This window comes from Arachis ipaensis, chromosome B06, assembly GCF_000816755.2.
Source record: "Arachis ipaensis cultivar K30076 chromosome B06, Araip1.1, whole genome shotgun sequence".
Classification (NCBI taxonomy): domain Eukaryota; kingdom Viridiplantae; phylum Streptophyta; class Magnoliopsida; order Fabales; family Fabaceae; genus Arachis; species Arachis ipaensis.
The window spans coordinates 15397763-15404900 of record NC_029790.2 but is presented as its reverse complement, the minus strand read 5'-3'; positions in this window follow the sequence as shown (position 1 = coordinate 15404900).

The following is a 7138-nucleotide window of genomic DNA, read 5'->3' as shown; positions in this document are numbered from 1 at the left end:
TTGGATCATGCGTTCTAGTCTTCTTATCTTTGGTAAAAATAATTCTTTAAATTTTTTCATAAAAAATAATTAATTAATACAAATAATATTTTAAAAAATTAAATTTTTGAAATAAAAGTAAAATTATTTTGTAAAAAATTAAAAAACAAATTTTTTCATCCTTAAAAATTTTAATATTTTAAAATAATTTTTTTAATTACAAAAATATCTTTCTATTTTGTGAAACAAATAATTTGTTACAAATAATATTAAATTTTGTGACAAATTAATTTTTTGTTACAAAACAATTGTAGCTTTTGAAACAAATGAATATTTTACTACAAAATATTTCGAACTTTTGTAACTGTTACGGCCTGGCCCAAAACCACTAGCGGGCCGGCCCGACCCGAGAACCACCTGACTCGAATGGTCTGGAGCGAGGCGCTCAGCCGCCGACCCGAACACGCGTCCCTGACAGCCTTGCTACAGCTGTGTGAAGGAAGCATCGAGGAAGGTGGGCCTGTCCTTGATGGGCCCACCTCTGACACGTATATATGGGGAATGTCCTACCCTTCCCCCAAAGTACGTCACATACCATTCAACCCTTTTTCGCCTGCACACTTAGCTGACTAGAGCGTCGGAGCGTCTTTGCAGGTGGCACCCCCCTCCTCACACGAAGTGCTCGGAATGTAGTCTACTCCAACCCGGCAACTTATGACCAGGCGAGATCTCCCCCTCATCAACCAGGACACTAATCCGATTCGTCCGGTACCCGACTACCGAACAGTAACAACTTCATCTTTTATCACAAAACATTATAAAATTTTACAACAAAATACTGATTCATTACAAAAGCCAACATAATTTGTAACAAAATGTATTGTTGTTACAAAATATTGTTATTATGTAACAGTCACTAATTTTTGTTACAAATGCTTCATTTTCTTGTAGTGCATTCTCCATCTCCTTCCTCTCATTGATCTCCTCCCTCGCTCCCTCACTCACTCACTTCCGTCCCGTCGCCGTTGCAACTTCTGGAAGCTGCCTCCATCGCATAGCCATCGTCGCTGCTGCAACTGGTCTCGCCTCCTGCCTCCCTCATGCAGTACTATTCCGTCGTGCCAGCTCTGTTCCACCACGCTCCTTTCCTTTAGTCGCGTCAGCTCCTCCAGTCGTGTCCTGTCCCCTTGTATGCTCACTGCTCAGCTTGCTCTCTTCTAGATAATTTTTTTTAACTGTCATTGTTGTTAGTTATCCGTGAACTGTGATTTTTCATTACTGTGTGGTGTAGAATTGTGAAGAATTTGGAATAGTTTATCATATAACATTTTATGGTTGTTTTTTTTTAATTTGACTTTTGAATTTGTATTTGAAAGAGATAATAACAATGTGGTTTATGTAATATTTTTATTTTGGATAATATTTTAAGATTTATATTAGATTATAATTATGTTTTACTGTGTGTATCTATATTTTATGTATTATTTTATTAAAAACGGATTTTCGGTTGAATTACGATCGAACTGATTGAACCATAAATTAATATTTAGAACGGTTCGATGATCAGTTAAGTTTCAGAACTTTGCTATAATAACATATGTATTGTAAGTACAGCAGTTTTCAACTTTTGTTTTTAATCAGAGAACAGCTTTACAAGAGTGATTATGGCTAATTGACTAACTTAGAGGGAACTCTACAAATTTTTATGAATAATTTTCATTATGCCTTTATGCGATGAAAATGGACATTATTGAATTTATTTGAGATAAAATTGAGTTGGATTTTTTTTTCTTAAATAAAAAACATTTACATGGATAAAACATAGTTTATCAAAAGGCAGAAAAAATTTAATTTAAAACATAAATTCACTTTTTAAACGGAAAATATATAACTTTGTCTCTTAATCAATTAAAAAAATTTTGGATAATCAAAATATAGTATATAATATCTTGTAAAAAATTATAAACAAATTAGTCTATCTAATAAAAAGCAAGCTATGTCACCAAAAAGTAAAAAAATAAAAATAAATTACTAAAAATATTTTCAAAAATTTAAGTATCAACAAAAATAATTTTAAATGACAAAAATAATAAAAATATCACCAACAATTTTAAAACCGTGATGAAAATAATTAAACGTGAATAAAAACAACAAGACACATGTGTAACCTGTGAAAATAGCATATTATTTGAATCTTTAGGTATAATTATACTTTAATTTTTCGAAAGGATTAAAGCTTTTTTTAATATTATTAAAAGTTAGTATTCTAGGATTAATATTAAATGGACTAAAATGCTCTTTTATGTTTAAGTTTTTTTTATTATATTACAAATTAAAATTTGAATTTAATTGCAAAAAGACTAAAATACCCATTAAATTCATTTAAAAATTAATTATTTTTTATCATTAATTTCAAAAACACTGAAATATGCTTTTAAAATAAAATTTATTTAATTGTATTAGACATAGTAAATGTGAACTCTAAAAACTAAAATTCTCTCGTAATAATTTTAAAAAGAATAAAGCAATTATTCATACATACACCCATTAAATATGGGTCTAGTCTACACACTGAATAAAAAATATATAAATCACAAAATAAACTGCATCTAAATCGACTCAATAAGGACAAGTTCAATCTACATGGCATCGCCCACACGGGTCGAAAATAATTACCGTCTCGACAAACAAGTTAGAATCCTTAACTTTAAGTGTTTGGATCTCACGTCCATATTCAAAATCCACCATGATTTTAGATTACAACTCGGAACAACAACTTTTTATCGTTAATTTTTTAAAAATTAATTCATCTTGTTTGATTGTATTAGAAATTGAAAATTAAAATTTGATTTAAGAAAAAAACCTTAATTACACTTTTAGTTCATTTAAAAAAACTAAAATACCTTCTTTATAACTTAAACAAAGTTAAACCTTAAGAAAAATTTAAAGTCTTTTTTGTAGATTCTATTTTAAGAGACTAAATGATTCTTGTAGCATTAGTTTAAAAACAAAAAATAAAAATAAAAATGTCATTGTAGTTCATATTTAAAATATGAGTAAATGGTCAACTTAATCTCTAAAAGATCCTTCGTTTTTCAAATTGGTCCTCAAAAATTTTTTATTAATGAAACTTGTTCCTTAAAGATTTAAATTATTCATGGTAGTCTTTTCGTTACTTTCTTTATTGATGGGTAAAAACTTTGTTAATATGACACGTTAAGCGACACCACAGCATACATCTAAGGATGCGTTTGTTTACAGCCACGAGACACTGAGACAGAAACACAGAAACACAAAATCGTATTTGACATATGAGATATGAACAGAGACATTATGTCAAGAGACACCGAATTAGTGTATTTTATGTTTATCTAATCAGGAAAGACACAGAGACAAGAGATTCCTATTACTCCAACCAACAAAGTAAATAATACTAATATAAACATAGAAAAAAGCATAGTATTGGTGGATTCATGAGGATAAAAAGGAGAAGGCTTTTTAGTATCAAAATGAGTAGTATCAATAAGAAGACGTGTTATGCTTTTGACATTTTGATTAATTCTATGGAAATATGCCCTCTTGTTAAAAAAAAGATATTTCTGGTCATTATTTATTAATGTTAATAAATCTATTAAATAAAATCTTTTTTTTACTTTTTGTTTTCTTTCTTTACCCCACAAAGATATTGAATATAATGATTTTTTTTTTGCCATTGAGATTTTGAAAATGAAGACACTAATAAGAGACAATTTATTTTTTATTTTTTTCCTTTCATTATTCTTGTTAATTTTTACTAATTATAACTCTTATTATTAATTTTTTCCTAAATTTTTTGAATAATAAAATTGATAATAAATTACTCTTTCATAATTTGTTCTAATTTATCACCAAACAAAATACAAGAACATTAATTTGTGTTTCTGTCAGTTCTATCTAGTTCTCAGTGTCTTGTCTTGTTTTCAAAAGCAAACGCAACCTAAGAGTCTTAATTGACTATTAACATTATAAATTTATGAAATTTGATCAAATAAAAGTTTAATTGAGAGGAGAATTTGAGGTATTGAAATTCCTCAATTTGAGGTTCATTTAATCTAATTTCATTAACTAATAATGTTAATAGTCAATCACTACAAAAAAAAGGTCTAAGTAGTGAAAAGGGTAACTATAGGTTTATGGTCATGATTTTTGACCTATGGTCACGTTTTTTTTTTATTTATGGTCGCTGATTCTATGGTCACGGTTGTAGTGTTCATATTCTGGCACTTTAGACTGCGTTTTTCTACCGTGATCATAGGTTAATCTATGATCACGCATAAAAATTGTGACGATAGTCTCTATGGTCACCCCACTTAAAACCGTGACCATAGTCTTATCTATGGTCACGGTTTTCACTGTGACGATAGCCTCTATGGTCACCCCAACTTAAAACCGCGACTATAATCTTATCTATGGTTACCCTTCCTTAAAACTGTGACTATAGCCTTATCTATGATCATGGTTTTTACGGTGACCATAACTTATCTATGATCACCTCACCTTAAAATCGTGACCATAGCTTTATCTATTGTCACGGTTTTTACCGTGACTATAATCTATTTTGTTTTATGAGAATTAATTTTTTTTAAAACATAATCACATCCCAAAATGATGGTAATCACAAAATAAATCTAAAAATAAAAAATGATAATCAACAATTAAGATAAATTGTGATTAAAATAACCAACTAACATATCAATATAGTTGAGTGAATACACTTGTCTCAATCTCAGTTTTATATAGTGATATATACACTAACACTAAGTAGATACTATTAACAGAATTATTCTACAAACATGAGAGCATAAAATTTAGACTCTGTCAAGATAGATTATTTCTGGTATTGCTATTCTTCCTTCTCAACGCTTGAGAACTTTTGTTTCAGCCACTTTACCATATGAAAACTTAGCACCTGCTTCATTAATATGCAAAGCAAAGTTACATTAGACATAAAGAGAACTACTTCTAGTTCAGAAGTGCTCCACAATAAACTACCAAACAATAGGGAGAACGTCATTAGTTGTAATTAATACTAAACAATGATATTAAAGAACTGACTTGAAATTAAATGTTCAGGCAGTACAATCCAAGAGAAAAGACTTCTTTGTTTGGAAGTCTAATTACACACTAGTGAATTAAGTGCAAAGAATAAATTTAAATTTATTTTACATTGGCAGACCTGGATACTAAGAGCTTGAGGCCATGTTTATTATAATTAAAAATATTGTGAAGCAGCTTAAAAACAGTATTATCTAAGCACAATCCTATTTCGAATTTAAGGGGTGAAACAATTTCAGGCAACCAATCGTGACAACATTTAACAGTAACGGTTAATGTAATCATGATGATAAAATAGTAAATAATGGAGTACCTCAACCAGAGCGACTTCCTTCCTCGGCAAAGAACCAACGATGGAAGGGGAGAGTCCAACATCCTTTGCTCCTGCAATTAGCGCAGCTTCAGTCCGTACCAACTTTATCTGCAAAATTAGAACCACCGCAATTTCCCACTCAATTAATTCGCAACATAAATGAATTAATGAAATGAAAGAAGGAAGAGAGAGTACGAACAACATGAGTGAGGGAGGCATGGAGCACGCGAGATTGTTCGTCCTGGTTCTGGGATCCTCATCAGGCGATGGCGATGAAGATATATTAGACGTAAAATTTCTATGTGATTACATTAACCAAAAAAAATTTAGATAAGTATATAGGGCATTACCAAGGTATCTCAACTCTTACCGTCATCTCATTTAAACGTAACCTATTCCGACTTTGTAATATAACCTTTAATGTGTTACGTACATGGCTTTAAGCTACTTAAGGCATCCATGGAGTCCCAGATGGTTCTCACGAGCATTTTCTTAGCTAGTTAGCCTGATGCTTCTACCATCTTAAGCATTTAAATTAATAGTTTAATATCTTCTATGAGATCGATATGGCTATGTTTCCTCTCCTTTGGTTTATTTCATGCTTCATGTTGGGTTTGCTTTGAATTAATATTAAGACTGCATTTTATTTGTTTTAGATCGTGTATACCCTTTATTATTTACGCAGCTATCAGACTCTATTATCTCCTTGTCAATTCGTTTCTAATTTTTTATCTTCTGTTTATTTATTATTAAGTCTTCTCCTTTCTACTCCTGGTTTCCTTTCTTCACAATCAAACTATGAATTTCAATCTTGCAAATCCCCATTATTTGGTTGTAACAAATTAACTAAGTAACAAATTACTTTCAGCAAAAAAGATTTCAGCAACACATTTCACGCTCTAACTATTTGGTTACCCATCACATTCTGTCCCCAGTTAATTATGAAAACGCACACGATATTCATTATTCTTTTCAGATATGGAAGGAAAGAAGAAAAGACACCAATCGTGACTTTCTTGACAGCTAAATGCATAAATAGTATGTCTACTTTGGGACTCTGTTAATTATTTCTATTTATGAAGTTTTTGCAGTGCACTTTAACAATCTTAAGAAACAATTAGTTTATTCCAGGGAGAAAAGAAACAGAAATGGTAAAGGGAAGATTCCACATTGAAGTGAAAACACAACTGCTTACCAGTACCACATACCAAAGCTAGAACTATTTGGATGTTAGAAATAAAACTAAAAAAAAATGGATTTAAAGCACATGAGCAAGTAAATTATTAATTTTTTTATTAGTTTCTGTAGTTTTTTATTTTTTAATAAAAATTTATTATTTTAAAATTTGTAATTAAATTTTTATATTAAATAAAAATATATAATTAAAGTTTTAGTAATTGTTCTTTTTTTTAATATTAATTTTAAAATATTTATTTTTAACAAAAATACGTGAAAGGTATAGAAAGGGGAAGGTCACAAAAGGAAGAAAAAATCGAATTGAGATTTGGTCAGAGGAGACAAACTTAAAAACTTCCAAATTTAGTTGAAAGTAGCACCACGGCTTGGCTGAAGAGTTTCTGCACAGTGCACACCTATCTATCAGTGTATATGGTCAGTGAAGACAAATCACAGATATCAAAACTTCTTAACTACACAGCCGGTCTCGCACTCACCATGAAGTTTTTCTTTTTATGTTCACTCAAGCACAATTTTAATGATCGTAACCACAATTAATATTTAAAATTGTCCTTA